Consider the following 14,875-nt stretch of genomic DNA (forward strand, 5'->3'; position numbering starts at 1 on the left):
TCCGGTTTGGCTGACTGCCTGATGTTACGGGCATGTGAGGGGGCAGGTACTAGTCCTTCAGCGAGTGATACCCACGCTGCTCACAGTAGCACATCACACACTTTAGTACCGACATCCAGAGGTCAGTGCTCAAGAACCCCTTCTGATTGAAAAATACTTCAGATAAATTAGGCGGATCTAATGAGTTTGGATATACTGGGAGGCAGAGAGCTACCAAGCTGGCCATCTCAAAGGCCTGTTGCATGCAGAGGCTGGGTATATACTTTGATTAAGTGCATCTTCCTTTCTCAGCATTTCATGTGAGTGTAATCAGACCTGCTAAGGGTCAAAGCTGGTAATGCCACTTTTCAAGGGGAGAGAAGAAGTGTGCAGATACAAAATCTATGAGCTGCAGAAAAGATATGGACTCAATAAGATGAGGTTTGGTGAAATAAATACTGAGTGGTCAAATGTTTTCCCTTTGTACTATATTTACCTCTTGCAGCAGTTTGTCCCAGATACAGGCCATGGTCTGGAGTTATTCACAGGCGTTTGAGGATGCAGTTTCTATGAAAGATGCCGTCCTAAATAAAGCTGTATTGATTCAGAGGGAAGGAATAAGCTTTACAGACATTAAAGGAGCAGGGAAATGCTGGTTGAGAAGCAGAACCTCTGAAAGGGATCTGAGGCTGGAAATAGAGTTGCCCATGGATTAGCAAATAATACTAACACAAAAGTGGAAATGTCAAAATACCATTTGGTGGAGAAAGGAGCATAACCTGGGGAAGAAAATCCTATTCTGTTCTGCAGCTCCACACTCAGCAGCTAAAGGAGGTGAATGCTTCAGGAGCGGGGGACTGAAGTTGCAAGCTGAAGTTGAACATTGCCTGCCACCAACAGGGAAATGGGTGAGGGGGTAGGTGCCTGGGGAATGAAAAGGGCTTTTGCTTTTGCACATGGTGTACCCTGGAAGTGTCTTTATCCCAGGAGCTGGTCCTTAATGCTCTTCTGCACATTGGAGATGGGCTTTACTTTGTGAGGAACCAAATGTTCCTAAAAGTTACCCTTAGCTGAGGGTATTATTTGAGGAAAATAATTTCTCACCTTCCCTAGCAGGTAGGTGGTGGTTGTGCTAGGTAGCATCCTCTTTTCCCACTGCAGATGTAGATAGGAAAGAGGGAAGCAAGGCACAACTTTAAAGGAGAGAAAAGAAACATCTCATTTTGAATGGTAAGAGGAAGAAGAGATTCCCTCTCTTCCTGAGCATGCTCTCTTCTGCCTATGCCATTGCCTTCTCTTCCCCTTGTACTTTCAATAAAGACTTCTCTGCTGAGACAGATGATATTCAGAGCCTCGCTCCAATACCTCAGGCTCATATCAAAGAACAGCAAAATGCAGAAGGTTTGGCACTCCAGTAACATTGCCTGGGGTACGAGTGAGGGCAGAGTGGAAATAACTGAGCTGGTGAAAAATTGGCCAAGGAGACACCTGCTGCTCTGGGACGTACAGGAACACAGGGACCTAGTGGTGTTGCTGTGACACCCATCAACGTGAAACTTGACCTACGTGAGGGGAAGTCAGATGCAGAATTAAGATCAGCTGAAGTGAGGGAGCAAATGTCTAAGGAAAGTCTGGGATAGCTGCACACTGAGCTGCAGAGGCAGGATTCAACACTTTCCTTTTGCAGAGAGAATAGGGTTGAGGGATATATAAAACACCATGGAAGTGTGCACGTGCCTGTGCATCCACGTCCTTTCCCACATATGCACACCAGCGTGTGTGTGTTGGGGAGGCATCTGCACCTAGCTCACAGCAGAAATTCTGTGTGGCTTCCAAGAGAGCATTATAGCTGGTGTCACAGCAGCTGCTAGAAAACAACCCACAACCACTGTGCTATGCTTTTCAAAAGATCACACATCAACACATCATGAATTAAAACAAAATTCCTCATTCCTAATAGTGTTAATGCTTTTAGTAGCTCTTGTTATAGAATACAATTCTAAAAAGGCAGTTTACTTTTGCTGTTTTTTCTACGCTTCTAGGGAATGTCTGTTTTCAGGCTGTAAGACTTCATTTACATTAAATGTGGTGACAAACAGGAAAAAAAAAGAATTAAAAAACAACAACAACAACAACAACAAACAGAAGTAAAGGATTTAGCAGCTTTCTGGATCATGCTTCAGGAGTTTGCTTCCGTAACATGGTGGGTCCTCCTACAGCTGGAAAGGGGCAGTGCAGAGACTGGACCAATGGAGATGAATTCACCACGTCTGCCCCACTCCAGCAAAGTCAGTAGGGCTCAGACCAAACTCTGGAAGCCAAAAATCCCATCTATTTTTGCTAGTGACTGTGGTATAAGAGTGTGGAATCTGGGGAGGAGCTCTCAAACCTGGTAGAAAGCCCAAGGCACCCCTCTAAGAAGTGCTCTGGCAGCGGAAGGAGAGCTTGAAGACCTCTGCCTTAGGACAGAAAGGGCTCTGGCACTGCAGGCAAAGCATGCAGGAGGATCGGGATGGTTCTGTGTGAGCGAGGGTGCTCTGGGAAGGAAGTTGTCAGCCTTCCAGCGGGCTGCAGCATTTCAGGAAGCACAACCACATTATGATCAAACATTCTCTTCATTGCAACAGATGACAAGACGGTTTTTCAGCAGACATTCAATTATTGTTTGAAATAGATGGTTGGGTATAAGGGGAAAGTTCTCTTTTTAGATGAAGCTGCGTTTCACTTGGGACTTCTGCAATCAGAAAATGCATTTGTAGCAGCTGGATCCTCCTGCCTCTGAGCTTTCTGGATCGACATCCGAATTTCAAAAGTACAGGCTGCTTAAAATATCTGAGATGCTGGACTGTATTGTCAGCCTGAAGTATGTAACATACTGCAGCGTAGGTAAATAATAAATAACATCTTTCCAATGCTGTCACCTTCTTAATAGGAACAGTAGAAAAAAAAATAGTGCTCCTTTTCTGCTAAATTTATCACCCTTCAGTGATGCCTGGGTGAAATCCACTGGTTATACAAGGAGCAAAAATTTACACTCTTCCTGCCTGCTCCTGGGCTCACACAGCAGGCTGGGCTGAGCAGGCTGCAGGCTTGATGGTCACTTTCAGGCTGCTTGGAAAGTTTCACAGGGGCTCTTCTTGCCGTGCTGAGATTGCCTCTGATTCACAGAGCAGCGTGCCCATAAACCTGCCCTTGGAAGACCGTGTTTGGATGTCCTGCGTGAGCTATTCCGAGCAGATATCCTGCTTCACCTTCGGGAAGGAAGGTCCCAGCTGCCACAAAATGAAGGGATTAACCCCTTCTTGGTCACTTGGGCTTGTCCAGCTTCCTTTGCTCGTGTCCATGTTTGTGAGATATGGAATATCCCAAACCTCCGGGCCATCATCATGTCTCACATGCCATCATCGTGCCTGCAAATCTGCCAGGGCAATGGCAAACCTATAGCAATGTGCAGGCATGGGTCAGGGTAAGCAAGCACAGCAGCAGAGCTGGCCAAGGTAGGTCACGATCCAAGGCAGCAAAACTACCTGCAATCTTCCTGTATTACATGGTGAGAGGCTTTAAATAAAAAGTCTCCCAAAAGAAGTACATGGACAAAAAATGATGAGAAACCTTTCCAGAGGTAGTAAATGCAGAGGTTCCTGGATTCCCTCACTTGTTTGTGGGATTCAGCAATAGAAACTGGTGCAGAGGTTTGGAGTTCAATATTTGCCTGGAAGTGGATTAGCTGTTTAAGGTATCTCCTGCCAGCCAAATCAAAACAGATTATTCATCAGGCATATGTGTGTGCGTGCCTATCCCATAATACACTCAATTTCTGAGATTTTAACAGAAAAATTCTCATTGCAAAGTCACTGTTTGTGTTCAGCCTGAAATATTTTCTCTCTTCTGCTGCAGCCAGCCTCTGTGCCCTGGCAGCACGACCTGAGGAGTGCCACAGCACAGGTGAAAGCAAGCCATGTCCTCCGTACCACCCTGAAAGACAGGTCAGGGAGTTATGGCTTCGGGAGACAAGGAGATGAAACAGTCTCCATGTTTCTTGAGCAGGCATTACAGGCGACAGGGTGATGAGCTCATTTTCTGTTGTCTCGAATCTAGCTGTAAAAATGCCATCCGAGGGTTTCTTGTTTATTCTTTCTCAGCGCCGTTTCCCCATCAAATGTGTTCAGCTTGCAAGTAAACATTGCCTTGGATCTGAGCAGGAAGGCAACTCAGAAAGTGAAAACCTGTTCAATCTGCCTCTGACTGTTATCTGCAATAAGATTTCTAATGTTCAGGCTTAGGTGACCAGATTACAGAGCTAAATCAGGATGTTGAAAAGCTAAGAGCAGTTTTGCTGCATTGCTGAGGCTACCTCTGTTTATTGCTGCTGTATTAGCTCCTGCAGGCAGAATCTCATGGAGACTTGTTTGGATTCCTTCCCGTTTAAATGCGTGTACGGGTGAGAGTAAATGGATGGATTTTCATCCTGCAGAGCAAACCCATGCTCGCTGAAGGGCCTTTTCTTTCTCTGATATCTAATCCTTTCCTTTGGCAAAGTAAATAATGAGACACTTCTGCAGATCTGATTAAGCTCCTGGTCCCTTTTTAAATGACAGAAGATCAATACTATTACCAAATCCATTAAACAGTTCTTCACACTTCAGTTCTGCTCTCTCTATGATATATGAGAAAGAACAGAGGGGCATTTTGGCTATTCTATGGAAAATGCATGCTAGAGCCTCTTCTGTTCCCCTGGCTCCAAGCCACTTGCATCCCGCAGGCTGCCCAGCCCTCACACTCAGCCTCGCCGGCCAGAAGTCACCAGGGAACTGGGATGTGGGAGGGACTTCTGCCTCTCCATCTCCTAAGGCAGGCTGGGATCCATCAGTGCTATCTGGAAGCTCTGTCTTCCAGTTATTTCATGATGACAAGTGAGCTGAAGTAGGTCTCCATTATTGTTTTTGTTTTCTTGTCTGTTTTCTGCTGCTACACTGATCACTTCTGAGGTCCTCACAGGAGAATTGGGGCACCACAGCTCTGTGCCCATAAATGACACGGTGTCCTCAGTGGTGTCCCAATGTGGTGTGTTTGTTGGGAGTGGTCTGCTCTCCCCATTTCTCCCATAAGGAAAGCCAATATTGATGGGACAGGACAGTACCTCCCAGGCAGTACCAGTCTCCTACAGTCTTAGAAGATAGATCAGGTACCAGAAATGCTGGGGACACTGAAACCCCTTTCTCCACCTGGGATGGTCCCTCCAAGTCAGGCGGTGCTTGAGAGAAGAGCGTAACTTTCTGTTGCCGATGGATGTGCCGCTGTTCCCTTAACTGTTCTGAGATCAAATATATTAACTTTGCAACAGTATAAAGATGTAAGTGCAATGTGACAGGTCTACTGTAAGAACGTGAACAGAGGTGGGTAGCAATAGGGACTGAGGCAGCCAGGGAAAGGAGCCTGGGGATGACTCTAATTGGCCTGTGTGTTGTAAGGCATGGAGAAGGAAAGCAAAGCAACTCAGTGCTTAACAATGCCCTGAAATCCTAAAATGTGCCATGAGGAGGGACGGTGAGTGGGAACAGGCTCAGGATCTTAGGGCAGGAGCCAGGGTTTGATATTTCTTTTCTGCTCTGCAACTCTCTCTACCACCACATGCATTAGGCTTTTGGACCTTGGCTTTGCTCATTTGTGAAGCAGAACTGAAAACCTGCAGGGGTGCTGTGAGGATGTAATCGGTCTGTTACACGCCTTGAGATCTCGGAGGTTAACGGCAAAGTGTTACAATAAATCTGAGAACGAGGTAGGCAACCCGACGTGCATTCACTCCCGGCTGTGGCGTGACAGCCCCGCCAGCCAACCTGAGGGCTCCATCTGCATCCCGCTCCCCGGAACCGCGTTGTAATTATGCCTCATTGTGCTGCTTTTTTGTTCAACAACTTGCTGGCTGTTTCTCACGTCAAATGAATTATTCAGCAGCAGACTGTGTTCTTGTTTTTAACAACAGCAGCAACAATACTTCATGCTCATGGAGTCCCTTCAGAAGTGTGCTGGAAGCATTAATTCCATAAGCAGCGACGTGAGATGGGGTGAGCTCGGTGCACTGAGAAATGAGACTCAGCTCTGTGACATGGGCCAAGTAACGCTGCGAGCTGCAGATCTAGGAGAAGAGTCCAGCTTCTACTGCTCTGCACAGTTTTTCTACCCCTCTGAGCTACTTTTCAGCAATGTTGTCATGAGCCAGATCCTCAGCTGGTATAATCAGCGTTATTGCCTTGGATGCCACATGGAAATGGCAGCTTTTGTCTGGATCCATCCAGCCCACATTTTCAGGCTGAAGTCCCATGGACTTCCCATGGATAACTTGACATCTTTTAGATGTCATTAGCTCACTGCTGCCATCAAGAGTGGTGAGTGTTTGGATTAGTTCCTCTCTGGGCAGAAGCTGAACCCCACCAAGCTGGCATATGAGGACAGGCTGAGTTTGCATGTGCAGCAGGTTGTTCAGTGAAGATGAATGATGCATGCTTGTGCCTGGCCACTTCACCTGCACTTCAGAGGTACTCTTAGATCTCATGCTTGCCTGAAGATCTGACATAGTGGGCTTTATAGCATCACTGATACGGAAAGTCAGGGACTTAACTACCCTGCAAGCAATGATCTGGACTCAGCAATCAACACCTTTAAGCATGAACCTAGGCATGGAGCCTGCAGTGGGTAGGGAGTTCTGGCTGCATCCTACAGCACAGTTCAATGTAACTAAGCGGCTACAGGTTTGAGTTTGTTCTTGCCATGGGTCTCCTATAGAGTATCAGATCCAATTCAAGGCTGGCTTTTCCCTGGGCTTAAGATACTCAATGATATTAGATCACTAAGATCACATCAAAGTCCTCAGAAACCTCACATTGCTTGTGACTTGTGCATGGCACATTCCTTTGGTGTTTTTAAAGAAGAAAACGCTGGAATGTGTGTATTCAAATCCTACAGAGTACCAAGCCCAGTCTTCAGCTGTACACACTTTCTGTTGTTGAAAAAGAGCAAACTGCAAGCAAATGTCTGTGGTACTTACTACCTGTGAGTGTGGAATAAAAATCTGTGAAGGAAAAATAGAGGATGCAGAACATAATCTTCACTGGAATCTGTACAAATGTTGATTAATGTTTCCCCATTTTTCCACTTTTTACCCTTAATCTTCACTTTTATCAGGCACCTTCTGTTTTTCTGTTGGTGATCAGGAGCATGAGCTGCTGACAAAACAAGACACCCAAGAGAGCTGGGGGTTCAGACCTGTGGGTCGCACTGCCTGTGCCTTCAACTTAGAAGTTTTTTGACCTAAATTTCTATCTTTTGTCTGACTGGGAGATGCTGGGGAAAGAACTTGCAGAACAACACAATTCCTTTGGATTTTTGTGCCATTCTTAAATGCTCACATTTTGCTAAGGCTTTATTAGTCCTGCTTGATCTGGATGATCTGAATGTGCCTGGCTCTGTAGGTGATCTAAAAGAGCAGTGGGAGTTGCTTTGCCTGGTGAAAGACAACTGCAAATGATGTTCCCAACAGACTGTGACTCTCAGCCATCAAGCAGTGTTTTTCTTAAATGCTAAAGGACTGCAGAGACCTTTTAAGTGCAGATCTTTTTAGCAACACCACAAAAGTGGAACAGGTATATTGATTCTCCCCACCCCGCCCAAAAGCTGGTACTTTATGACAGAATCTCACTTTTGCTTTGTCTTAAACTTTAACTATGTGTATCCTTTAAAAACAGAGAGATACAGATCTGTTCATTGTGTGGAAAAAGAATCGTGATTTGGCATTTCCTGGAATGTAATTGTTTCTCCGTCAAATAGGATGCAACTCAGTAAGGAGTGTTAAAGACAGAATTAAACCTGGATAAGAAAAGCAGTTTGGGGTGAGACTTGAATGTGAGCCAAAGTTGTCTTGCTACTGCAAGGAATGCAAAACTTCCTACTGGAATGTATAAGTGGGCCTATCGTATACAGGACATCTGAAATAATGCTTCTGCTCTGTCTTGTGCTGGAAGACCCCACCTGGAGGACTGTCCCGTTCTCAGCACCGCACTCCAGTAAATATGGAAACCACCTGGAAGAAATCCAGAGGCGAGCCAGGAGAACAACCAGAGAGCCAGAAAACTTGCTCAGTTGAAGAAATGTTGAGAAAAGCTGCAAGATCAGAGTTCTAGAGAAGAGTCTTTCACAAATACCAGAGATTTCTGCAAAGAGAAAATATACATTTGTTGTATTTGCTGTAGCTAAAACAGGAATTAATTGGTTTAAGTTACTGCAAAGGAGACTTATTTTAAGCTTTAGTAAAAAGTCTCTTAACTTTCCATCTCTGAAGGCTGTGATATTCTGTCACAGGAGGCGTGTAAGAACAGGTTAGACAAACATCTCTCAGGAGCAGATTAACTTAATCTGACCTAATTGCCTTAAGGCAATGGGGTGATGTAGATGCTCTCTTGAGGATCTTTTCCAGTCCTATTTTCGGAGTTAGTATTGCTTCAGCTTTATGGTGTGAGATGACACGGCTTGGCTGGCACATCATCAACAGAGCTGTGGTATTCCTGCAGGGAATCTGTATTACACTGCTGATGAGTGAAAGGAGAGATTCCATCTTTTATTAGAGAGCCCTCCTTTATTAATTAACTAAGTCCATCTGACATTGGATCACAGAGATGTAAAAATTTGGGATCCCTCGAGCTCCACATCAGTTTCTAGACAAATAACAGTTGGAATAGGAAATGGTGCCCCAGATCACTGAAAATAAGGGAGAGCCCTTACTACTCGGATTTAAGGAACTTCTCTAAAAATTGACCTATTCCTACCCCAGGATGGCTGTGTAGTCCCAAAGACTATGAGAGTCACGAATTGGCAGTCAGCAATGGGGATATGGCAGTCAGAGGTCACCCCAGCTTTCTGAGCCACCCCTCCAGCTTGTGGGGCTGGTGTCAGACACTGGCTTCTGGACCCATTTTGTGAGAATCCAGACCTCACCGGAGATCCAAAGAGCCCTGTGAAAGGGCTTGCAGTTTGGTTTGCTACGCTTATTTCAGGGAGCAGGCTTATGATTTCTCCCTGAGTCAATGCTCAGAACTTGCCAACAGGCAGCCAAGCCTCAGAGATAACCTACTGAAGTCAGCAAGCTGTTGGTTGGATCTAATTCAGCCCCAGCAAGATTCAGGAGACCAGCTCTGAGTGAGGGAATATGCCATTTACATGTGGCCATTTTTCTAACCAGGAGTTTGTAGGAGGCAGTATGAGACAGCTGGGTTTTATCTGATGCCAAAAGATTTGCTGTAGCACAGTACTGCTACTGTGTGAGGAGAAGGGAAGATGCAGTCTGCAGCTCTGTCAGCCCTTTTTGGGGAGCTGGTGCCACAGTCCCTTCAGCCCATCACTGTCCCCTGAGCCTGCTGCAGGCTATGCTAAGCTGCCTTCTCTGGGTTACCATCAACTGAATGAGAATAACTGGCAGCCAGGCTGGCTACAAACCACCCATTGTTGCTTAAAGGAAGTGAAAATCCTCGTGTTCCCAGCTGTAAATCCCCCAGCTGTCTTGGATAAGCACAATCAAAGAAACGCTTAGTCCATATGTGTCATTCTGGGTAATCTGAACGTGTACTTTTCCTAGTGACCACTAAAACACATTTTAATTGAGTATGATAAGCATGGCAACAGCTTCTGTCTAGTTCAAGAGTTGAAGACACTGCTGCAGAAGAGGAACGAGGTGGGACTGCATCTGAGTTTGAATCACTGCTGAAACAGGAATGACAGCAAAATTTTCTCCCCAGTGGACTGAAACAGCAGCCAGCTTTATGGACAACTTTGGCAAAAGGGCTGAAGTGATCAAGGAAATCACACTCCTTGTCAGCCTTGAAAAACAAAGCTCTCATTTGTTTTGTTTCAGGTCCCCAAACAATTCTGCCCTCAAAGCAGATAGTGAAGGTGGGTTACCACTTCCAGACAATACAGGTTTTAAAATAACAACCTTTTGCATATCTCCTCACCCCAGTGCTGCTGCAATGTGTTTAAAAATATAGTAAGATGAGGCCAGTTGGTCTGCCTCTTGGTTCACCATGAGAAAAGCAATACAAAGGCCAGTTGAAGGGTTCAGCATGTAAAGATCCAGCAGACAGCTGCTGCCTGAGGTCTCCTACTCACCTCCTCAGGAAGATGTCAGTCTGTCTCTCTCCAGGGTCTCAGCTATGGTAGGGTCTGGTCACCTGGATGACCAAGTCCTACTTGGCGGGTAAGTGTGTCACAGGCAGGAAGACTTGCTACCAGCTCCATCTTTTTATTTTTTTCTACCATATTTTGCTTCCCTATTTCCTCTTTCTTTTGTGTTTTACTCCCTGCTGAGTCTCCTGTTCCAAAATTTCCCTTGTCTGGGAAAGAGAGAGGATGAGACTAAGGCTATTCACATTGAATTGTCCGGTTTAGAACTCAGTAGGCCTTTGGGACATGAAAAAGCAGTTACTGTGGGGAAACGTCGGTGACTGGATATTAATGTCTAACAATGACCCCCCATGGGAAAAGCTTTCAAAAAAACAAAACAACAATAACACTTCCTGCACTTCAAGACTTTGCCAGGATGGCATTTCAGCTTGAGATTTTTGTTGTTTCCCCATTTACCTGAAAAATACTCCTTTTATTTTAGAAAGTGACCTTATCTGTTTGCGGTGACTGCTGGGCTCAGTCCTCCCTGCAGAGCAGAGGGTCTGTGATGCTGCCACCCCTCAGCAAGAGATGTGTCCTGCTGCCTGGTGTCTGCTCAGTGTTTGTGAGATAAAAAGTTGTAGGAGACACAGAAGAATCAAGGGCACATTTCTGGCTGTCAAGCTGGTCCAGCTTGGTTAGAAAATACCATGTGGTGGGCTGGGCTGGGCAGTCTCACAAGGCCTGGTCCCACTCTGCCTTGTGCAGCTCTGCCCGCAGGGCTGAGCCCACAGCCACCTTGTGCCCCCCCCCCCCCCCCCCCCCCCCAACATGGGCTGGGGAATGCCTCCAGAAGTGATGGAAACAACATAGTTGGGCGAGATGTGTTCATATTAAATCTAGTTTCAGTTACACGCAAACAGGTCTTTTCCTTTCCCTCATAAGGCTTTTTGTTTTGTTTTGTTTTGTTTTCTTGGCAGAGTTTATGTAAAGGTTTTCTGCCATCTTCAGTGCCCATAGTTTGCATTATGGATGTCAGCATTTCACAGCAGTCAACACCGAGCCTTTGACAGCACTGAGGTAAGCTGGGGCCTGGTACAGAAAATGTACAGTTTCATATGAATCACAGTTTTGATTTGTAGACCTGACAATAGACAAGAGAACATATGCTCGGATGCTTCTGTTAGCCCAGCTCTGAGGGGAAAACAGCGTAATGAGGAGAGCACAGTGGTGATTCACCCTTCCTTCAGCTCATCTTCCCTCCCTGCTGCAGGCTGCGGTGGGCACCAGGGAGCTCTTGTCAGGGCGTGTGACGCCCCCGAGTCCCACCCAAGCGTGGGACAAAGGCCTGTGTGTGTGACAGGACTCAGAGCACAGGCAATCAGGGAAAATCTGGTGGCACGAATCATATGAGGATTCATGTGGGCTCCACAGTCCCAGCCAAGTCCACCTTCGTCTCCCCGAATCCCCTCGCCAGCTCCAGCTGGCTGCGCTCCGGGTGATTTCCTCACCAGCGGCGGGCCGCTACCAGCTGGCAGGGGTTCACAGGCCCTGGCAGGCAAAGGGAGCGAAGGGGAGCCCTCTGGAAGGAAGCAGAGGTTGTGGAAGTTAGTTACGGCAGGACTGACGCTATTTATAAAACTTGGCTGGCGATGAAGGAAGGAGAAAGGCTGTGGGTCGGGCCTGTGAAGCCAGCCTCTCTGGCAGCACGGCTTCCTTCTCCCCTGCCATGGCTGGATAGCGCAGCACGTGGGGATCACAGCTACAGCCACGACATTTTTCCCCATCTAATACCACCAATAATTTTGCTACCTAATTCTGTCAGAGTGAGCCCCGGCATGTGCTGCTCGTTGCAGAGTGGAGGGGGAAATTCGGAAGGGATTTCTCCTGCTCCCCATTTCTGGCGGCAGGGACAATTTGTTAAAGCGGTCCCTGTATCAGCAGGTGAAAAAGATTTGGGAATTCATTCAGTGAGTTTGCTGCTATACAGTTGTCCTAAGAATAAAGAGAAAAAGGCGTATTGTGTTTCTTTCCATCCTGCCTCATTTCCCCTCCTCCCCCTTGCTCTCTTATCTGTCCATGTAACGCAACAGATGTTTTCCATAGGATAATGAGTGGGAATGAAGCGAGAGTAGCAAGGCAATTTCCTGGGCACCACGCAATCTATTTGTTTCCTGATTCCCCACCATAACCACTGCTGGAAACAGTTGCTGCAGGCACAGCCTTCTGAGCTGAACGAGTTTGAGCTGGCCCCTCGCTGTGACAAAGGGAGATCGGTCTCTGAGATGCAAAAAAAAAGAGTCTTATCCCCTCCCTGCACCTGTGGGACCACTCACACCCCCTTCCGCCTCACAGGCTGCTAACTGCCTCTAAGTCGTGTGTTAACACAGGTTTCCTCTCATGTTCTTATCTGCTATCTATGAATGTACCTTCCCTAAGCTGTAGCTGGGGGAGGACTCGTGCAGCCAGGAGGGTAGCTTGCCTTTCCGTCACCTTCACTGAGGCAGCAGGGAGGCTGCCGGTGTGACAGCACGGCCTGCAGCATTTAGCAGCTGAGGAGCTCACCAAAGTTCCGCTCAGAACAACCTCTGGAAACCTCCTCGTACCAGCTGCAGTGATACAAAGTCCTACTAATTGGTTATGCAAATCCATGAATAGTATTAAGGAACCTTATAATTAACTGCACCCTCCCAAGCATCCCATATGGGTGGCATACTGGCCTACCACTGTGCCTCTTTATTTAAATAACCCCTGCCCGAGCTTCCCAACCACTGCACGGAGCTTCACAGAAGCAGCTCGGGAGGAACATCAGTGCTTCAGGATGCAGGAGCAAAGCTGAGTAAACAGGCGGAGAAGCGGGGTAGTCAGCAGGTCCTGTGTGGATTTGGTGTGAATTCCCATTGCCCACACATACTCATCCCCTTCCCTTCTCCTGCCCTCAGAAATAGAAAAGAGAGGGTACAATCAAGGGATTCAGCATAAAGAAAACAAGGCAGACAAAGCCTCTGGAGATCTCACATAAACTGCCACAAGAACACAACTGCTTTGTAGTCAGCTGGGCTGAATTTTGGGGACATCAATCACACAGGTGAAACTTGCAGAGAAATTCTGGGAAAGTGAAATGGAGATACACTGCTCAAGATCTTCATTTTCATTTTACAGGCACCTGGGTTCTCCAGCAAGCCAGAACAGCCAGACCTTTGCCTTCCCATCAATCCTGAAAACCAGTCATACCCTCTTCTTAATTTAAACAAAGGCTTCTGCCCTGTCCAGGCCACTTTTTCCAACTGCAGTGTGGTTAACACGTATTTGGAAAAATTCTGCAGCCAGCATATGTTTGTCTTCTCACAGTTTCAAAAATGATTTTGCTGGAGGAAGGAAGCCTCCCCCTTCGTTGCCCCCTCCAGCTGGAAAATCACCTCTAATCTTACTGTCCTTTTTCCTGCTCTGTATCCTGCCAATTAAAACTGGGTCCTGTTATTAACTGCAAATAATGTGGCTAAGCCTTTGGTAGTTTTTTTGTTTTGTTTTGTTTGTTTTTGTTTTTTGTTTAATAGTTTCATTCTCATTCTGCCCATGAACCTAGGTTTGGCTTGTAGTTTGCATCTCATGATCAGCTCAGCCCTCTCCCATTTCAGCCTCAGTTCTTGCTTGCTCTCCGCTTTCCTCCTGTTCAGCCAGGCACCTGCCATGTCATTTTGTTCCTGCTGTTTTCACATGTGATGGGTGTATGGACTCATTTCCTATTGCACTGGACACATTTTAATCCTGCTGGGTACTTGGAGGGGCCTGTGTCCATTCCCCCATGTACTGCATGATGAGGACATCTGCATATGCCACCTGGCTGAGCTGGAGCGTTGTTTGCTTGTTTTGGCTTTGGGGATTTGTATTCCCACGTTGCCATTTGACTGCTCAACATAAAAATACCATCAACTTGTAGTAGACATTGCAACCTTCAGCAGAGGTTGTCTGTTCACGGTGTCACCAACTCCCTACCGCTGTGGGTAGGAAACTTTTGTGGGGTTGGGTGGCTCCTGCCCATACATCATCAGCTGGCAGGTAAGGATTGCGCACTGGAAAAAACTCTACAGGGCACAGCTGGCCGCTGTGGGGAGAGTGCAGTCCACAGGAGCTCTGTGGCCTTGGTGGCAGTGCTGCTCTCTCCCTCCTTGACACGCACAGGGCTACCACATGGAGTTTTGTGCATATTTCTCTCAAGCTCTGTGTTACTGTGGAAGCACACAGATGCTATGTAGCTGGCAAAACAGTCCCTGACTCTGTTTTCTTTCTGTTGACTTCTTTTAGCTTCTGGTGTGTGTGCACTGGTTGGAGGTACCAAGTGTCAAGGTACATAGGGACAACCATTTCCTGAAGAAAGTAGCTTCTCGTGTAGCACCCAGAGGCTCTTGCAGATCTTTTTCATATGCACGTTCACAAATTTCCTACTTTTTCACATACTTTGTGATAGTCCTGGAGAAAAAGTGGCTGAGAACTGAGGAGTCTGTACTTTGGAGTGTGCTGTGCAGCCTTTATACTAACATAAGCTTGGGACTGACGTGGTGACAGTACGCCATTGAAGCCATTTCAAGGGCTAAAACTGTTTCCAGACAAAGTGACAGGGCCATGGACCTCCATCTCCAGTGACTGGAAGATGCCCTTCCTCTTATTTTACAGCCACAAGTGACAAGCCTGCCTCTGCTCACCTGCAGGTTCCTGCAACAGAGACTGTGTAGGTGGTGTCCTCTCC

This window comes from Aythya fuligula, chromosome 5, assembly GCF_009819795.1.
Source record: "Aythya fuligula isolate bAytFul2 chromosome 5, bAytFul2.pri, whole genome shotgun sequence".
Lineage (NCBI taxonomy): Eukaryota > Metazoa > Chordata > Aves > Anseriformes > Anatidae > Aythya > Aythya fuligula.